We start from the raw sequence: 21,465 nt of genomic DNA on the forward strand, positions 1-21,465 counted from the left end.
AAAACTCCTGTGTATAGGGAGAAGTTGGGTGGATCAGTAGAAGGAGAGCCAGGCCTAGAGATGGGAGTTCAAATCTGGCCTCAGGTACTTCCTTACTGAGTGACCCTGGGCGAATCACTTAATTGCCTAGCCCTTACTGTCCTTCTGTCTTGAAACCAATATATAGAACTGATTCTAGAATGGAAGATAAGGGTTTTAACTATCTTTCTACGCAGTTCTTTCTACCCTTAAACCTATCTTTTTCTCTATTGATCTCTTGCTCTCTTCCTATCTAAGCAGCCTGGCTTATTATTGAGTCCCTAGTGACAAGAATTACTTGATATTACTTGAAAAAGTATAAACTTTGAACCAGGGAGAGAAAGAGTAAACTTGAGCATATAAGTTTCAGTTTCTTATTCCAATTGCTTTTCGTTCCTTCCAGAAACATACCTGGTTAATTTGAGAAAAAACTGGGAAACCCAACCAAGAACCTCCTGTTGGCATTAAATAGATTGATGTTAGCAAGCCCTTTCCTCAAGCTGGGGCCATGTTGGCGTGCTCTGGGAAGCAAATATTCGCCCTTCCTTGGAAAGAAGTCTACTGTCTAGGTACTTCCAGAGATGAGTGATGAATAGAAAGTCAGAAAATGAGGGCCCTTAAGGCATGCCACAATGTCTCTGGGCTGCAGGCTGAATATATAAAATGGGGGGGGGGGGGGGACCGTATTCTTCCTCTGCCAATTTATGCCGATGTTGCCCTGGGCAAGCCATGACATCCTCCTTGGGTTACATCAGCCAGAAGGATGAGAGTTGGGATTAGATGGGCTCTAGGTTTCCCCCTTGCACCTCTGAACCTATGGTGTGATGAGCCTTCTCCCATCACTGCTGACCCCTAAAGCTTGCAATGGGCAACAACATATCCTTCCATAGGATGGGCTCCAAGGGGATTCACAGTCTTAGTTGTGAATAGTGAATCAGACAGGAAGGGAGATTAGAAGGTCTTCTATGCACACAGATTTCAGTGTGAGCAGTGAGGACAAGAAAGAAAATACAGAAGCAAGATCCATTAATAAGCACTTGTTTTTAAAAGACAGAAAAAGAAAGTTTTAATAGCTTGCTGAAATCATCAAGCACTTCAACAAAGCCAGGGCCCAAAATGTCGTTTCCTTGTTTTTTATTTGTTTGTTTTAAAGAACTGACCCCAATGGGCAATTTATATTTCACACTTACCTGGAACCCAAGCTTAATTGTATTTAATGTTTTTAGTGAGGAACAGAAAATGCCTGCCTGCCACTTTGGGGACCACCTCTGTATGGCTGTTTGTAAATGTTTAAATAGGTAAGCTTAATGGATGTAAATTAGCATTCCTACCTAATGCATGCCAATCATAACTCAATTTTGCTTGAACAATCCAGCAAAAGGCATTTTTTCTGCACCAATTACAACAGTCTCGATCTGATCTGAAAATGATTCACTTGAGAAATAATCACAAAATTAGGACACCATGTTGTCTTTGTGGCCTTCCTAGAACATGGCACCTAGGACTGAGTATCCTAACTAAGATGTGGTCTGCCTGGGGCAGTATACAGCAGGACTCTACCTCTAACTGCCAGACTTTTTAATAATGGTGCAGGAGTGTGAATTTAATGGAGCTGCAGGGAAGAAGAGAGGAGGTATCAAAAGGAGAAAGTAGTAAGCTGAAGGAGGGAAAGCCAAGAATAGTGTGTGGGAAAAGTCACAGAATCATACAAATGTTTGGACTAGAAAGAACCTTAGAGCAGAGTCCAGCCCCTCATTTTGCAAAAGAGGAAAGTGAAGTCCAAAGTGGGGAAGGGGCCCAAAGCCAGGTCAAGACAGAAGCTGAACCCAGGTTTCCTGACTCCAAATTCAGCTTCACTTCACACTTCAAGGAAGACTGAGACGATGGTTAATGCCTCCTAGAAAAACAAGATAAACATCCCATTTAAGGCTATCATCTCCTTTATTCCAAAAATAAATATTTCACCTTTGAGTTGATATATTTCAAATCACATGAAGCACAGAGACATAGAGTCCCTTTGGAAGTGGTGAAGCACACAGATGTAAGATCATAAGAACTAAGGTCTAAATGGCAGGGATGAGTGGAAAGTTGATTCATACAGATTTATGGCACGGCAGATTTCTCCTTTCTCCCAATGGAGCTATGTATACATCGGTTTTAGAAAGAAACACCCCTTTTTTAAGTCTGAAAGGCACATGAAGTGGACCATAAGGTGTATGGCACATTCACTGATAATACATTTCCTATTACATTCCAAGAGAACTGAGAAACTTTAATCAAGCTCAAGGCCAAAGGAGACAAGGAGCTCTTGCTTCAGGCTCAGTGTCATTAAAGTCTCTGAAAATGGAGAGCAATCTCTTTTTTTTCTTTTTGGCTTTTCTGCTTCCTTTTTCCTCTCTGGATCTAGTCCCCTGCAGTCTTGTGGTAGGGCAGGACATGGCTCATTCAGTGGTGGTGGGGCGGGTAGCAACATAGACAAATACCACTATGAGGACCACCACCACAGCCAGCGTGGGCAGCACGACGGTGGTGATCTGCTGCCGGGCCTCCTGCATGGCTTGCTTGCGTTCCTTCTTATCTCTGGAAGTCTCCTTTTTGGGTTTCCCTTTGAGCTGCCTCATCCTTACCAGAGGACCCAGGAAAGCTTTCCCAGAGAGGGCTGTTGAGAATGGTCTCACTCTTTTGCTTTTGGACTTGCCGCTTTCTGGGTGTACACCTACAAGCAAGAAAAGAAGACAAGTCTTATGAGTGAAGGGCTGGGGAAACATCGTGCATCCCAGAAGGATGTCTATAGTTATCCCATGTGGCTGTACCTGATGGCCATGTAGTAGGGTGTAGTTAATTAAACTGTATCTTTCCCTTTGGCAGCAATGCCTCCCAGAGGACATTCTCCCTCATCAGACTCTCCCTGCCTCTGACCCTAATCCTTACACTGAAGATGGCAGAATAAATCCTGAAAGACAGCAGGATTAGCGATGACCGTGACTCCAGCGGACTCACAGAGAATATGGTAGACTACAGGCATGGAAGGATGCCTATGTTGTCAGATACAGCCATGGGACAAACTGTAGCTTTGTGTTACAAGGAAGGAAGTCACCAGGAAACGTCAGCATGGGAAAAAAGAATACTAAGACAAGAGTAATGTTTAAGCATTGTGCAAGAGAGAGAAGTAGAAAGGGCTTAGAGTCATCTAGTTCAACCCTCTCACCTTCAAATGAGGGCACATTTAGGGGGCTGGAATAATCTGTCCAAAGTCACACAGATGTAAATGACAGAGCAGGGATCTGAAGCCAATGTTCCCACTATGTCAAGTGGAGAACTTGGGTTTACGTCCCAAGGTCTGATTCCAGAGGGAGGAACCAACATGGTGGCTTAGTAGCAGCGAAAGCTGTAAACCTCCCCAAGAATCCTCCCGAACCACCCTTAACATAGCACCTCAAAACAATAGCAGTCACAGAACCAAACAGAGATGGAATGAGGGGCTCTCCTGTGGAAAACAACTTGAAAGGTAGGCAGAGAGAATCAATTTTCATGGGAGAAGGGGGAACCAGAAGTAAAACTGCACACAGAGGAGTGAGGGGCATCCACCCTCTACCTACTGCACCAGGCTCTGACCTTGGCATGGCCAACTTTAGGATCCTGGGACCCTGCCTAAGCAAACGAGAGAACACTTCACCCGTTAAAATCCTAAGCCCTGGCACCAGTCTGCAGGAAGGCCCCAAAGACCATAGCTCAGCCCTTTCACACCTTCAGTGAAGCCCCTAACCCTAGGGCAAAATAGTTCATGGTGCTTTAAGTCCCACAAGCCACTGGAAGAGGAGTCAGAATTAGCAGTTTTCAAAACTCCCATCCACAGACCAAAAAAAGGCTGGGAAAATGAACAAATAGCAAAAGAAACACCCAATAACCAAAAATTTCTACGAAGTCAAAGAAGAGCAAGGCAAAGACTCAGTAGGGAACAGTAAAGCAAAGCAACCACAGACAGAACCTCAAAGAAAATCGGGAATTGGTCTTAGGCACTGGAAGAGCTAAAAAAAAAAAAAAAAATCAAAAATCACATGAGGTTGAAGAAAATGGGGAAAAGAAATTAAAATAATGCAAAAAAATATATAGTAGCTTAAAAAGTAAAATTGGTCAAGTGGAAAAAGACACAAAAATCCAATGAAGAAAAGAATTTCTTAAAAAAGAGAATTGACTTACTGGAAAGAAGATAAAAAAAAATCAAGGTCTGATACCCACTACTTATGTATCCCTGAGGTTCCCTTTCCTTAACTCTAAAAAGGGGCTACTAATTCTTATACTGCCTACCTCAAAAAAGGCTTTACGAATGGTAAAATATTCTATAAATCAATCAGTCAGACATTTTTAAGAACCTATGTGACAGATATTATATCAGGCTCTGGAGATACAAGAAACTATTCCCACTGAAAAGGAGTTTATAAATATACATAATATATACATTATATTATATATTAAAAGCCCTTATCTTTTAAGAATCAATGCAAAGTATCAGTTCCAAGGCAGAAGAGCAGTAAAGACTAGGCAATTGGGGTTAAGCGACTTGCCTACAGTCAGACAACTAGGATATGTCTGAGGCAACATTTAAACCCAGGACCTCCCATCTGTAAGCCTGGCTCTATATCCATTGAACCACCTAGTTTTCCCGAGTTTTTCTTTGTGTGTGTGTGCGTGAGTGTGTGCACGCACGTGTATGTATATACACATACACATACATCATTATAGCATAAATATAAATATCTACAAAGCAAATACACCTAATTTAGGAGGGAGGGCACACCAGCAGCTGAGGGGGTCAGAAAAGAGCTCATGCCAAAGATGGTGTTTAAGCTGCATCTTAAAGGATGAGACAGACTTTATGAGGCAGAGGTGAGGAAGGATGCATTGGGGAATCTGAAACAAAGGATCAGAGAAATGGAGGGTCATGTGTGAGCAACAGAGACAAGGCTAGTTTCACCAGGACACAATTAAAGGGAGAGATGTCCAGTGAAGCCCAGTAATAGAAGTTGGAGCCAAGTTCTAAGGGGTTTTAAAAGCTAGACAGAAATGTTTGATCCAAGAAGCAATAAGGGGCTCCTGGAGTTGACTGGGCAAGGAGAGCCATCTGGTCAGATGCGCATTAGGAAAAAGTACTGTGGAGGATGAAGTGGAATGGTGACAGGCCTGAGGAAGGTGGGCCAGTCAGGAAGGCATTACAACAATGGGTATGAAATGAAGTAGTAGCTACAGGAGCAGGAAAAAGGGGTTGTACATAGAGATGTCTGTTGTAGAGGTAGAACTGGCAAGATCTGGCAGCACTGGACATATGACATGAGGAAGAGTAAGAAATTGAGAATAATACTAAGGTCATGAACTTGGAGACTGGAAGGATGTTAGTTGCCCTAGCCAGAAATAATGAAGTTGGGAAGAAAAAAGAAGAGTTTGAGGAAAAGATAAAGAGTTCAGTTTTGGATATGTTGAATTTGGAATGTCTTTGGGATCTCCAGTTTGACATATCCAGTGTCGTTTGGTCATTTCAGTCTGGTCCAAGTCTTCATAACCCAATTTGGGGTTTTCTTGGCAAAGGTACTAGAGAGGTTTATCATTTCCTCCCCAGGTCATTTTATAGATGAGGAAACTGAGGCAAACAGAGTTAAGTGACTTGTCCAGGGTTACAAAGCTAGTAAATTTCTGAGACCAAATTTGAACTCATGTCCCTGATTCTAGGCCCGCGGCTCTATCCACTGCTCCACCTAAATGCCCCTTAAAATGCCCAATAATCAAAATAGTAATGGAGGACTGACACTCTAAGAGAAACATAAGATTGGATATACAGATCTTGGAGACCTTAGAGGTGATAGTTAAATCAATGGAAGTTGATGAGACTATTAAGAATGTGGAAAGAAAAGTGAAAGGTGGCCTAGAACAAAACTTTACCTTCAGTTTCATTCTGCAAAGGTTGAGTTAGAGTAGAGGAGGAAGACAGGAAAAATCCAGTGCTGAGGTTTACAAGAAATGAATGACAACAGGACAAGAGGAGAAGAGAGTCAAGAACAGAGGACAGTGTGTAGTTGAAATGGCTAACAAGTGGGTTACTGAGGGTTTCATGGAAGGACTAGAGGCCTTTATGAATGAAAAGAATAAGTTTAGGATGGATGAGGGATAGGGAGAGGCAGAATGATAGGACATTATGGCCAAATAGGTGCAAATGTGGGGCCAGAAGCTAGGCAGTGAGCAGGACCAGATAAATCTCCCTGTTTCTTTATCAGAGTTTCTAACTAGAGAGGTAAGGATTTGTGAATAAAGGTAAGATTCAGTAAAACTTCAAAAGTTTTCCTCAGGAGCATTGAGGTAGCATAATGGATAGAACACTGGGCCTGAGACTTCAAGACCCAAGTTCAAATCTAGCCTCAGATACTTAGTAGCTATGACTCTGGGGAAGTCACTTTCCCTGGTTTGCTTCAGTTTTCTCAACTGTAAAATAGGACAGAAACAGAATTTACTTCTCAGATTATAGGTAGAGCCATGATTCCTGCATGTGTACTGCCAGTATTCACTGACTGCAAATGTCAGTTGTGCAAAAAGCAGCAGTCTCATTTCCAAGGACACAACTCAGGGCCCACCTGTCACCTATAAATATGGGAGCAAGAATGGGCTGTGGGGACAGAGAAAAACAGAGACAGAGATTTAGAGGCAGAGATAGACAAAGAAGACAGAGAGGAGAGAGATAGAATGAGGATGAGAGAAGAGAGAGGGGTAGAGAGAGAGAGAGAGAGAGAGAGAGAGAGAGAGAGAGAGAGAGAGAGTGTGTTTGTGTGTTCAAGAAACAAGCCCTTTGCAGTTGCTTTTCCTACAGTGGTCAGAAGGTCATTGTTCTTTAGGAAATAACTCTTGGACACATTCTCTTACACAATACATAACATACCTTATGGATTCTTTCATACAGACACTGGGGCTGGGGGAGAAATATGCTTATTCAGCTAAGAAGGGGCTCTAAAATATAATAAACAATCTGGATATAGGTAGCTATTTCTGGTTTACTTCTTAGAAGCTTCCTATGGGATACTCAAAAGCATCTGCCATGGTGATGATCTTGACATTTATATAGTAAATTCAAGTGACTGGAACTTAAAAAAATTTTTTTAAAAAAATAAAAGTAACCAGCTGCTCCACCCAGTGTAGAGCAGATCAGGATTTAAAGGACAAACAATGCTTTGGAGTCCAAGGGGCAGAACATGTATCAATAGGTCTCTACCTAGCTCCACAAGGCTGAGAGCCTCCCTGTGTGCATTCTCCCATTTCAGGAAGAAAGTTCCTCTGACTCACAAGGAGCCCAGCACCTCTCTGCTCTGTTTGTCATCCTCCACACCAAGGAGAATCCTCCCAAGGTAAATGGTCCAGCAAAGAACACAGGTTCCAGGGTCAGAGGGCGTGTTTCTGAATCCTGGCTTGCCCTGGGTGACCTTGGGTAAATCTCCCCAACAAATTCCTTCTCCAGCCCCTTTTACAGATGAGGAAACTGAGGCAAACAGGATTAAATGACTTGCCCAGGGTTACACAGCTAGGAAGTGTCTGAGGCCAGATTAGAATTCACGAAGATGAATCCTCCTGACTCCTAGTACTATCCACTGTGCCACCTAGCTGCCCTGAACATACTAAATGAGGGTCAGGTTGATCCCACAAACAAAATAATACAAATAATACAAAGGAAGGAAAAGCATGGGCAGAGTATAGGAGAGCTCTAGACAAAGTGTTCTAGGAGATCATGGAGAGAAGATGCTTTCAGTGGGGGTGGGGGGCTGAGGGGGGTAAGGAGGAAATCGGGGACAGCTTTAAGTGAGAGACAGCCCCTGAAGGGAGCCCTGAAGGAAAAAGAGAGAGCAAGCAAAGGGGAGAGAGAGAAGAGGCCAGTGTCTCCTCACTGGCCCTGGAGAGGCAGGCCTACAATCCCTGCTAATGGAGGAAGCTGAAAGGGAGAAGCACTGGAGTGCAGGCAGAAAGGGACTGGGTGGTGATATGGGGCTGGGGGAGACACACACCACAGGGGCTCATGGGACAATCATTGTACAAAGCAAAGCCCAGAAAACCTTCAAAGGGACCTAAGAGCAGAAAGCCGAGAAGACACGACCAGATTCATTCAGGAAACATCTAAAATTGCAACAAAAGCACCACCAGAGTGCCTAAATGTGATTCAGCAAAAGTTGATCCTTCCTCAACACATCATTGGGCCTACAAATGTTCCCTCTACTTCTGGCCTAGCCAAGGCAGGGGGACTCGGTCTCCAAAACAAAAATGAAAACAAAAACAATGGTGGAGAATTCCTCTAAGCTAATGGATTTATTATGAATTCTATTATTTTTATTCTTGTTTATAGCTGAACATTTGTTTTTAGGACAGTTTAGGATAGACTAAGCTTAGAATAAAAATAAACAGTGAGGAAGGTCCACTGTCTGTGCTCTCCCCTATTCTGTGACAGTCCTGTCTAACAATAACATCACTTTCCACTGATTGACTCCTTATGTCCCTCTCTCCCTCACCTTCTCTGCAGCAGCCTTCTTTGCTGACTCCCCAGGATAGGATCTGGCCTGCTTCTTTGGTGCCAGGCACACAGTGGACACAATAAAGTTTACTGACTGGTTGATCCAAGGTCTCCTAACTCTTCTTAGATCTAGGTTCAGGAAGGGCCCCAGTCATGCCAAACTTCGCTTCTGATCCTACTTCTTTTCCTCAAATCAGCATCAGCCTCGTACCCCCTCTATGGGTTCTCTTCCTCATGAGCAGCTGCTTGAGGGCGGGGCTTGTCTTATTTCCAGGCATTTCCAGAGCTTGAATGCTCACTGACGGCCTATGAGGAGAGGTGAAATCTCTAGTCCTGGCCTTCCCTCCAGTCCCTGAAAACATGTTTATAGCATGTCTCTCCTCAGGTATTCCACTAAATGTCCAGCAGCCTGGCAGTGCTCCTGATCTCTGCCTCGTGGCACCCTTCCCCTATGCTGGGAGTCTGAAGTTACCACTTCCTCTTCTCTGTCCCTTTACCTCATCTACCTGCTGAGGCCCGGTCCTGCCACCGCCTCTGTTCTCACTCCATTATCTTAGCACAAGCCCTCCACACAGCCTGCCTGTCTTCTGGCCACCCCTCTACCCTTTGTGCCACTCTCAGAATACTCTTTCTGATGCATAGATCAGGGCATCTCACGTCTCTGCTATGGCTTGTTAGGGAAAGCTCAAACTTTACCACCCAGCATTCAAGGCTTCAGTCCTCCTGCTTTTCCAGCCCCCTCTCAAATGACCTCTTCATGGCCTCACGATACACCCCAAATGGAAAGGTTCCTGCTTTTCCTAACCCACAGGCTCATTTTCCGGAAGTCTGCCTGCCTCCCGGGGCTTTCTTCCTCTCTGCTTTAAGACTTTCCACCATGCTTGGAGCCCAACTCAAAGACCCCTTTCACCCCAGTCTTTGGCTGGTCCACATGGACCTCACACATCACCCTCCGACCTCCCCTGGGGCAGGTGCCGCCTCTTAGGTCGCAGGGACGCGGTACAGACTACATCTCAGAACAGTCGTGCCTCGGGTTTCTCTTTCTTCCTCTACCTCTTTACCAGACGCTTATTGGCCTGGCCATGTTCCCACCACCGATGGACTGACTGAGGGCGCCGTCTGCTAGTTACTGAACAGCACCCCAGTTTTTACAGACTTCCACTGGGGAGGAAGAGGACTCCCTGGCAATGGAAAACAGGTCTGCCTCCCGGCATGCAGAGGGCCAGGCTTCCTGTCACGTAGTACAGCTCACCCCTGTTAGCATGACTGGGGGGGGGGGGACGGGACTTATGATCCTACTGGTTATGGAGAACTCCCAGGAAGGAAGCTCCTTCACCCTTTCATCGCCACGCCCCTCGAAGGCACGCAACAAGCCCTCGAAGGCAGAGTCCCACAGCGCCGCCCAGGGGCCATGAGAGGCTGAGCGACTTGCCCAGGGTACACCTCCCCGCGAGGGCCTTCCCTCTCAAGGGCAGGTTCTCAATCCAGGCAGTCACCTACCGGGACCAGGGAAACGGGCAACCGCCCACACACGGAATCGGAGTTAGCAGGGTGCTGCCGTCAAGATGAGAAAACCTTTGTGGGAGTAGAGCAGGGGCCCCTCATGGTGGAGGGCGGGGAGGGTCCCTACTTAGCCGCCTGAGCACGTGAAGAAGAGTGACTGGGGGGGAGGGGCACCTCACCTCCTCCCAACTCGAGCCTATCACTGTAGCCGAAGGAGGAGCCCAATGGGAACTCCTTGAGGTCGACCCTCCTGAAAGCACGAGTCCCGGAGGTGCGGGGACATAAAGGTATGGGCCTGGCTTCAAAGTTGGCCTCGCGTACTTCCTAGCTGTGTGTCCAGGACAAGTCCCTTATCTCCATGAGTCTAGACCTACCACTCTTTTGGCTTGGAACTGAGAGTATCAATACGGATTTAAAAAAAAAAAAGTATGAGAGTCATAAAGATCATCCAGAGCCCTAAAGACTTGTGTGTATAGGACCCCCTAGGGAGGCCACTTATCCCCTGGCCAACACCTACAATATGAATTTTATTTAATTTTAAAAAACCAAAAACTTATTTTCTACCTTAGAATCAATACTGTATATTGGTTCCAAGGCAGAAGTGTGGTAAGGGCTAGGCAATGGGGGTTAAGTGACTTGCCCAGGGTCACACAGCTAAGAGTCTGAGGTCAAATTTGAAGCCAGAACCTCTCATCTCTGGACCTGGCTCTCAATCCACTGAGCCACCTAGGGGCTTGCCCCCTGTTTATTTTCTTTTAAGCCCTTACCTTCTGTCCTAGAATCTATACTAAGTTTTGGTCCTAAGGAAGAAGCATGGAAAAGGTTAGACAATCAGGGTTAAGTGACTTGCCCAGGTTCATATAGTTAAGGAAGCAGCTGGGGTGAAATTTGAACCCAGGCCCTTCTAGCCCTGGATCTATATCCATTATGCTACCTGGCTGCTCTTTATAGTCTGGTTTTAATTTGGTAATCCATCCCCCAAAGGTGGAATCCAGTTTTAATCTTGTGTTGGGGATGGCAATGATTATCTATCTTTCCAATATACAACAAATTTTTAAAATCAAGAACAAACAGTAATAGGGCGAGCATGAACAGCTCCTCCAAGGTGATTTTTTCCTTGGAATAGAAGTGAATTAGTCCTGGTCTCTAACTTATGCCTACTCTTTTCAAATAAGTCATAACTACATCTAGTGAAAAAAAAAAAAAGAAAAAGGGAAAACCCAAAACAGCATTTAAAGGAGAATACCCTTCACCAGAGTCTTCTAGAGAATTCTTTAAAAGAGGTTGCTGGGGGGGGCAGCTGGGTAGCTCAGTGGAGTGAGAGTCAGGCCTAGAGACAGGAGGTCCTAGGTTCAAATCTGGCCTCAGCCACTTCCCAGCTGTGTGACCCTGGGCAAGTCACTTGACCCCCATTGCCCACCCTTACCAATCTTCCACCTATGAGACAATACACCAAAGTACAAGGGTTTAAAAAAAAAAAAAAAAGAGGTTGCTGAGACAATGACTGAAGAAACTCTATTTAAAATCAGAAATGCAAAGAAACCAGAGCCAAAGAGAAGGCAAAAAGCCTCAGTAAGTAAATGCAGCCCTGGATCTCACCTCTTGCTAGGGCCATTATCATAATATTAAAGAGCAGAGAGGCTGGAACAGCTTGGGTACTTGATGGTATGGGCATGAGAAAGCTGTCCTAGGTAAGGGGAAGCATAAATCCAGCACAGCAGAGCCACATGCCCTTGCTTCATTATGTCCCTGGTATTTAGCAGTAATGGTTCCACAATTGCTTTATATCCGCTTGCCAAAGGAGAGCAGAAGAAAGGGACAGCCTGCTGGGGAAAATGGGTCGGATGGCACCAGTACCACCATCAGCCAAGCGAAGCCTTGGGCCCCAAGGATACCTGGCCCATGAATCCCTCCTCCCCCCCCCCCCCACATGCTCCTGGGAATCTTGGGGGCTGGGAGGGCTTTTAGAGCTAAACCCTACTCAGTGCAGGAAGCCTTCATCGCTAATCCCTGAAAGGCCAGGGAGCCCAGGATCTCAGGCTGGCCAGCCATAGACACTGTCCCTTCTGAATGTGGGGAGGCACAGAAGGAGGACTTCTGAGGGTTTCCTGAGCCGTGTACAGTTATACAGCCAGAAAATGTCCAAGGCCAGATTTTAAACCAAGATCTCCCATCTTTAGACCTGGCTCTATCCCCTGAGCCACTTAGCTTTCTCCTAAGTCCTTCTTTAAATATAGGTGAAGGTCAGACTGCCTTGTATTTAACAGCCATCAAACATTTCTTTATTCTATGGCAACTTAAGAGAAAATCCACTGATGTAAAGTAGTTTGGTAAAGAAAGTAACAATCTATCTCACTGACCCCAAGAAGAAAATGGGGGGAGAGGTGCAGTAGGTGATATCAAAGAAAGGGAAGCAAGAAAAATAAGTATAATTTGGGGGCAACTGGGTGGCTCAGTGGATTGAAAGCCAGGGCTAGACACAAGAGGTGCTGGGTTTAAATTAAAATTAGAAATTAAATTAATTTAATTTAAAATTAATATTTTTGGTTCCACCTACCTCACAGACCTGGATTATCAAATAAGATCACAGCCACATGGACAGGCATAGAAAAGTTAAAAGACCTATAAAAATGATGTATTATTACTTCTCAGAGGCATTTCTCCTTTGTCCAATCTTGTTTCCCTCATTTGGATCTGCTATATCATTTGGCTAAAAAAAAAAAAAAGGCACAAATGGTTGAGCAGTTGCAAAAAAGTCTGACAAAATCAAGTGTTGCATATTTATTATTTTGTTATTGACAGCTGAAGGCAAAGCCAAGGCTGCAGGGCAAAAAAAAAAAAAAAAAAAAAAAAAAAAAAAAAAGTTTCTTTAAAACATGCTTGTCAGCAAAATTGTTCCTTTAAGGGAAAGTGAGAACCGACCAGCATGAAAAAATGTCTCTGGGTCTTGTTTTTCTGTAACAAGCCAGTCTCTTCCTCAAATAACAACAAACAAAAATCTTGACATTTCTATTTGTTGCTGAGTGCTTTCCATATGCTATCTCATTTCAATCTCACAAAGAAGCTTGTCATCTAGCTGTTGTTGGTATTATTAAACCCATTTTACAGATAAGGAAACCAAAGCTGAGAAGGATTAAATATCTTGCTACATGGTCATACAACCAGGAAGTCTCAGAAGTGGGGCTTGACCCCAAGTCTCCCTGATTCTCAGGCCACACTCTGCTCGCTATGTTGGGCTGCCTTTCAGAGATGGATGCTTCATTTAAAATGTTTTTTTTACAACACAAACCTTCATTAACAACCAGAGATCACAGTCATTGTTGTTTATGGCATACCTAAAAAGAAAAAATCTATCTCAAAGCTAAATTGCAGTAAGTTAATTACATATTCTGGTTGATGACAGAAATATTGAGGGAGAGAATGCTTTTATGAGCTGTCAAGTGCAAATCAGAGGCGGCCCTTCCCCAAACTGGCAGATCCTAGGGATGACATGGAAATGAGACTTTAAGGTTTATGGCATCTGATTTTCAGGAAACAGCAATTATTGCTTTTACTCATCCACTCACGTGCCCTCCCAGGTTTTCTCTGGGGGGTTTCCTCCATCAAGGGACCTGGAAACAACTCCACTTTCTGGACTTGGTCTTATGCCAAGAGAGGGGAACTGTCTACCTCCAAAGCATGATTTCAGAAGCTCGGTAAAAGTTCCCATTTTCACTCTCTCCACACATTCCCCCACAAATGACCCTACCCTCTTCTGGCATGAAATGACTAAGATTCCATCCCTACAGCTTTGTTATTTAGCTTAAGATTCTGATCTTTGTAAAATACAAATAATCCTGAGAAAAGATAACACTTTAAGCTGTCAGGAATTAATTACTCTTTAGTGTAAATGAATTCCAGGTTCTTCTCCGAATGTATCTTTTAAAAAAGGATGAGAATGTGAGGGTAGTAGGTTCATAGAAACACCAAAAAAGGCGGGGTGGGAGGTAGCGGGGAATGATTGGGAGTAACAAAAACAACTTTCACCTAGCTCACAATTTTCCCAATATCTCTCTAATATCAATCAAGGTAGAAGAGAATCCAATAAAATAGGACTTATTGCCAGGCCTGGAGACAGGAAGTCCTGGGTTCAAATTTGACCTCAGATTTCCCTCCTAGCTGTGTGTCCCTGGGCAAGTCACTTAACCTCAACTGCCTAGCCATGACCACTCTTCTGCCTTGGAACTGATACTTAGTATGGATCCTAAGACAGAAGGTATGGGCTTAAAAAAGAATGAGACTCCTTAAGACTCCTGTGGGGTCACTACCACCTGGGGCAAACCTCCTGGGTTTAACTTAATCTGGATACATTTAGATGCCAGTTTTGGAAGGAACTAGACAATAATAACAATTACATCTTTAGATGACAATTTTGTAATCTCGTGGAACAGACAGGACAAGAATGATCCTCATTATATAGAAGGAGGAAACAGGCTCTATGAAGGCAAGCCTCCTGACTATGATTCAGATCCAGAGAAGCCTCTGACACTGTTAAGTATTTACCAAACCTGACGGAATTATGAAGCTAAAGATGCTAATGACTGTCAGTTCAACATTTCCAAAACAGAATCTTTCCTCCTAAACTCCACTCCTTTTCTGAACTTCCCTGTGTCAGCTGAGGACATCCTCCATCCTTCTGGTCACAGAACAGGTCCTGCCTCCCCACTTCGATTACCCCACAAAGCCCATAAGCATCAAAGCTTTGTCTAGGCTATCAATCAACAATAACAAGGACTGTAGAGCATCTTTCACCAAGGTCCCCCTTTGCCATTCATAATCACCAACCCAGTTAAAGGCCTCATTGCCTCTCACCTGCACTTGGGCAATATATTGCCTCCCAACTACTCTCCTTTTATCTAGGCTCTCCACTCTTCAATCTACCCTTCACACAGCTTCCCGAGTGAAGGGAATTCTTGCTCAATAAACTCCACTGACCTATTATCTCTACAATCAAATTCATTTTCTTCTGTTTGGATTGCTTACTGTCTCAAGGAGGAGGGAAGGGAAGGAAGGAGGAAGAGAACTGAGAACTCAAAATTTTTAAATATACAAAAAAGAATGTTAGAAATTATTTTTTAAAGTACTGGAGAAAAATAATATCTTAAAAAAATTCTTCTATTTGATCAACCAACCTTTCAAAATCTACCTTTCCTGCCTTGTTCTCTATTACTCCTCTGATCTTCTTGGGAATAATTCCACTCCATGTACTTTGCTACCTAGTAATGGGGCTTCTTTGCTCACTCCCACAATAAGGTCCATCAACTGACTATTTTCAATGGCTGAAACTCTCTCGCTTCTCATCTCAGTTCCTAGTTTCTCAGGCTTCTTTTTGCTAAAGTAACACCTTCTAAAATAAAAAACAACAAAAAACCCAAACACCTTTCTTAGTCCTCTTTAAAGGTAGCTAGATGGCATAGTGGATAGAGCTCTGGTTCTAGAGTCAGGAAAACATGAGTTCAAATCCGGCCTTAGACATTTACCAGCTATGTGACCCTCGACAAGTCACTTAACCCTATTTGCCTCTGTTTCCTCATTTGCAAAAAATGATTTGGAGAAAAGAAAGGCAAGCCTGCCAGTATCTTTACCAAAAAAACCCCAAATGGGATCATGAAGAGTCAGACACAACTGAACCACACAACAGTCCTCTTTAATCTTAGAGCTTTCCTGCTGAGATTACCCCTGATGTATCCTGTATGTATTTTGTTTGTACAGAGTTTTTGGCATACTGCCTCCCAACTAGACTGTGCGCTCCTTGAAAGCAGGGACTGTTTTTTTGTATGTCTCTGTATCCCCAGAAATGCTGACACATAGTAGAAACTTAATAAATGCTAGCTGATTAAATAGTGGTTCATGCTCTGTGTGATATAGTCTAACTAGTTTTTTGCTGTATCTTATTCACAAAGTTCCCATTTCTTGTCTTCATGCTTTTGCACAGGCTGTAGGATGTTCATTTCCTTAAAAGTTCAGCCACACTGTCACCTCCACATGTGCCCTTTCCTGATTTCTCCCAAGCTATTAAAGCCCCCTTTCCAAAATTACTTTATTTTGTATAAACTTTTATATGTTGTTAAGAATAAAATTCTCTGAAGACATCTTAATTTATAATTGCTTATTAAATAATAAAAAGTGGGCCAGAGAAAGAAAAGGCACCCATTACATGTGGCTAGCCATTTTCTTATCCTTTCTTAGCCAGCTGCGCCAGCTTCCCAGCCAGAGGTCAGGCATGCCAGCACTCTCTTGGGTAGTGTGAGCCCCCCCGTATGTGCTGGGGCTCCCATGGCAGACCCTATCCCAGCCACCTCATCTACCTGCAGCTCTGGGGCAAAAGGGACCTGTTTTCTTTCCCAGGCCAGTTTTCTGTACCCTGTGACATCACTTTTCTGGACCTCTCTGATGTGGCAGATGCCAACCTCAGCCTAGATTAGAGGTGGATCCTCAGAGGCCAGGAGTGACCACATAGTCCTCAGAACAGCATCACCCAGCATTATCAGGAGGATTCTATCTGTAGGAGGTGCAGGAGTAAGATCCTTTGTTTTAAAATTCGAAGTTGTCTTGCCAGGCTGGGGTTAAATTTTCACAATTCCCCCTCTGATTTATGCTGCCCCAATGAATCATTCTATATGTAATATCTACACATTTCAGCACTGTCTCCTCAGGATGCATAAGAGCCCAAAGGTACTATATAGTTCATGGAGGGTCTAACTATGCTTGAGCATTTCTTAACATATTAAAAATGACCAATAGACACATTGACAAGGAGCCTTGGGGGCATTCCCCTTTTGGCACAAGGGTTTTTTACAATTAAAAAAAATCAGTGCATGGGAGGAGGGGGTGAAGGACCCGACCCCCACAGTTCGGTTCATTATATCCAAAAGATCACTTAGAGTCTCATGTTGTAGTGTCTGGTTTCTGGGGACATCTTCTACTGGGGCCATTTTTTTAGTCCATCTGGAATCACAAGGGTCCTTACACCATTCTCTCCAAAATATCTGCCTTCCTGGTCCATGCCACAGGCAATATCTTTCTCTAAAATTGCTTTAAAAACATCTGAATCTATGGACCTTGAGGGTAATTCCACAATCTCTCCTCAGGGGGATAAATACTGCCCAGGATCTAACTCTATATACAAGCACCTACATAACTTGAAGGTAACACAAAAGAATATTTCTACATGATGTATATTAATTTAAAATAACAATAGACTTGGTATAGGATATATAGCTAGGTTAACCATTTAAGGATGCATTAAATAAGACACTCAAGTAATATATGAATCACTTTTCCCAAAAATAAGAGAAAAAATATATAATGTACATGTGAGGAATATTAAATCCTTAAGGACAGAAAAACACTTCATTCATCTGTCTCCTCTGCACTAGGATAGGGTAAGGCATAGTGGACCTTAATAAACACTTGTTGGCTGATGAGCCAAACAATTACCTACTCTTAATATCCAGCAACATTTTCCACCATCAAACACATCTTTTCTTTTCTTTTTTTTAAACTCTTACCTTCTGACTTAAAATCTATACTAGGTATCAGTTCCAAGGCAAAAGAACGGTAAGGGCTAGGTAACTGGAGTTCAGTGACTTGTCCAGAGTCACAGAGCTAGGAAGTATCTGAGGCCATATTTGAATGGCCTGATGACCCATTGAGCCACCTACCTGCCCCTCTTGAAGCATATTTTACATATAGATCTGGACCATCCTTGCAAACCCATACCCTGAAATGGATCTTCATTCTTTTCCCCACTGTGATTACCACCTCCCTCCACTCTACAGATGGAAAATTAGATGAGATAAAGAAGAAAAAGCCTGAGACCTCATGGCACTTGAAAAACATCTTTGGGGAAATCATGCCAAAGCTGAATGACAATGGGAATTCATGAACCCAAAGCTTTCTTATTCACCTCACTGTCTGCCTGTTGTTTGTAATACAGCCTAATTTCCACAGTTCCCTATCTTCCCTCACCTCCCCTGTTTTCAGATAAAGGTTGCACCTGCCATTTGACACTGCATAAAATACCCAATGAATGTGTCTTCTTTTCCAAAAAACTGTTAATTCTAAGGAACACTGATTAACTAGTAGGTGTTCTGTTATGATTTAAAAGGGAAACTGAGGGGATCATCTTAGCACACCTGGAGAAAAGGTATTAAGAAAAGCCTCAAGTGAAAAAGAATACTCTTCCCCACTAGAAACACCCAGGGAGAAAAGTATGAGGTGTCTAAAAGCCATGATGGTGGGAACACAAAGGGCTGAGGCTAAAAAGATAAAATAAATTACAGAAATCTGAAAGGGGTCAAGCTTATGGATTTCTAAGAGTTGTGATATGGTCACCTGAGATCTATATGAAAAAATCTATGTAAACAGACCCCTCTCCTAGATGAAGGCACATAATTATCTGAGATAAATTAACCTAATCAGCCTTAGTTCATTGGCTTGTCAGTCACTTTGGTAAGAATACTCACCAGTGACTGCAAACTAGTTGGTCTTCAGAATAAGTCTGAAAGATATTCTCTTGAGCTATTTATTTTCTTTTAAAGACTTTTTTACTAATATTTTCTGTTTTTGCATTGCCTACATTCCCCAATACAATCCCCTTCTTTTCTCAGAGTAACCTTTTATAACAAAGGATAAAAAAAAAGAGGAAAGTTCAACTAAACTAGCCAGCACATTAAAAAAAAAAAGTCTGAGATTATATACAATGTTATACATGCATTAGGCCCCTACCTCTGCAAAGGAGCACAAGGGAATCATTCTCATGTCTCTTCTTTGGGGCCAAGCTTGGTCTTTATAATTTCAAATGTTCTTTGTCTATTATTCTTTCCATTAATGATGTATATGTGTGTATATATATATTAAATGTATATATACACATATATATATGTGAATACAATAATGTGAATGGATGTGTATAAGTATACATACATACATATACATACATATATACACATATATATATGTGAATACAATAATGTGAATGGATGTGTATAAGTATACATACATACATACACATATGAGGTTTTCCTTCCTCTACTGGCTTCACTTTTACATCAATTCATAGGAATCTTCTCATGCTTCTCTCTATTCATCATATTCACTTTCAGAACAGTAATATTCCATTATATTTATGTACAAGAATCTGTTAACCTAAATCTCAAACAAGGGGCATCCACTTTATTTCCAGATCTTTACTACTATGAAAAAGTGAAACTATGAATATTTTCAAAGCATATGGAGTCTTTCTTTTATTAATTTATAAAGGGAGTCAGGACTAGCCTAGCTTTATCACTAGAATTGGTCACTGCCACATTCCATTGTAGTGAAGAAATCCACTCAGAGCAAATTATACAATTGAAAGGAAAGTTTCTACAGAACCAGAGCGGAACAAAAAGAGCTGGTTATCATAGGATCACATAATTGGAGCTAAAGATATCTTTCAATGATACTCCTATTAAGGTAAGGTAGGTGGATAAAATGTTCTTTTTCTACTTTATGAATATTTCTATGTAAAGTATCAATGATTGACTTCTCTAATCTGAGTACCGTTACCCCTGGAAAACTATAGCTACAAACTTATTCCTTATTTGTCCTTTTCTCTTCACTATGAGGATTACTACAACTTAAAATTTTATTTCTGATTTTTGCATTTTATATGAGTCATTTCCAGATCTGGTGTCTCCCCTACTCTCACTGAAGTTTTCTTAGTGATAAAGAAAAATAATTCAGTAAATACAACTTTCTGGAAGAATATACAGCACCCTGTCCCTGTAGTATCCCAATTTCTGCCATAAAGAGGGAAAAACATTTCATATGTTGTCTAGAGTCATCACTGGTCATTCAGATTACTTAAGAGTTCAACTTCATTTGATCATTGCTTTCATACATATTTTTCTAGGAATTGCATGCAATATTATTTTGGTTCTGCTTATATCTGCATCTCCATACATGTACTTTTCCAATTCTGTGCCTTTCTTTATATCATTGTGTATCCATGAAAAACTTTTTTTCCCATTCCCTTTTTGCCTACTGAAATGCCGCCCATCTTCTAAAATGCAGCTCAAAGGCTACACCATGAATCTTCTCCCATTTTTCTCAGTTGGTAATGACCTTTCCCTCAAGTACCTCCCAGGGTCTTTTCATTATGGTTTTTTCATGCACTTAACATGAAAAAATTTCCATTACTTTATATTATGGTTATTTGTGTGTATTTCCCATTCCCCCTACTAGAATCTAATTTCCTAGGAGCTAAACTTTCTCTCTAGCCCCTGTGTCTTACATATAACAGCCATTTCACAGAATCAGAGAATTTCAGGATTGAATCAAGAACCTCCACAGCACACCATTTTCTCTGAACCACAATCCTGAAAAGAATCACCACCATAGTCAAGTAGACCCTGCTTTAAGAACTCCATTTAAAGGCAAACCATTCTACTTCTGAATGGTCTTGATTATTGGAAAGTTCTTCCTTGATATCAAACTTAAACTGTCTCTGGGCAGCTTCAAACCACTATTTCTAGTTCTGTCCTACATGGCCAAAAAAAACAAGTACAGGTCTTCTTACATAAGACTTCCCTTTAGCCACTTGGAAGACTGCTAGTATGTCCTCTCCAACTCTTCTCCTTAACCCTTCAACTCATCTTCATAACACATGAATTCAGGTTTCTACATCATCCTGATAAATGTCCTCTTTTGGACAACCTCTGCTTTAGCAATGCCCTTTCCAAAACATGATGGGAACTCAGAATGGAAAATAATAATAAAGATATTCTCTAACCAGAGCTGAGATTGGTAGGACAATCAGCTACTTATCCCTCTCTGAATTCAGCCCAAGATTTCATTAGCTTTGCTGGCTATGTGGTCATACTGTTGACTCATAGCAAAGATACAGCCCACCAAAACCCATGCTCTTTTTTAAGACAAACTGATGTCTAACCGTGCCTCCTTGATTCTGTACTTGTGAAGTTGATTTCTTTAAACTGAAGCACAAGACTTCATATTTATCTCTATTAAATGTCATCTTATTAGATTTGGCCCAATGTTCTAGTCTGTCCATTTTCTGCATCCTGATTGTGTGTTAGCATTCATTGAGTCAACAATTCAATTTAACTACAATTCTCTTGACAAATACCTTTATTAAGACATTATCAATGGGTCCCATAACCCTGTCCAGAGAGGTAAAAGCTTTTAGCTGAGTACATAGTGTTCATCAATTCATTAAGGTAGCACATGAAATCACAATATACTGATTTTTTGTTTCCCAAAATAAAAATGGTATATTTATTCATTCTCTCTCTCTCTCTCTCTCTCTCTCTCTCTCTCTCTCTCTCTCTCTCTCTCTCTCTCTCTCTTTCTCTCTCTCACTGTCT

The 21,465-nt window shown here is 42.2% G+C and overlaps 1 long non-coding RNA gene across 1 annotated transcript in view; it reads right to left on the reverse strand.

The window, feature by feature from the left end:
* Positions 1-1,940: 1,940 nt before the first annotated feature.
* The window catches only part of LOC123240659, a 71,102-nt gene continuing 51,577 nt past the window's right edge, over positions 1,941-21,465 (reverse strand). Inside the window, exon 3 of the long non-coding RNA XR_006505798.1 lies at positions 1,941-2,734. This is a non-coding gene — a long non-coding RNA (uncharacterized LOC123240659). The remainder of the gene's footprint in view (positions 2,735-21,465) is intronic.

The sequence above is a fragment of the Gracilinanus agilis genome, chromosome 3 (genome assembly GCF_016433145.1).
Source record: "Gracilinanus agilis isolate LMUSP501 chromosome 3, AgileGrace, whole genome shotgun sequence".
Taxonomy (NCBI): Eukaryota; Metazoa; Chordata; class Mammalia; order Didelphimorphia; family Didelphidae; genus Gracilinanus; species Gracilinanus agilis.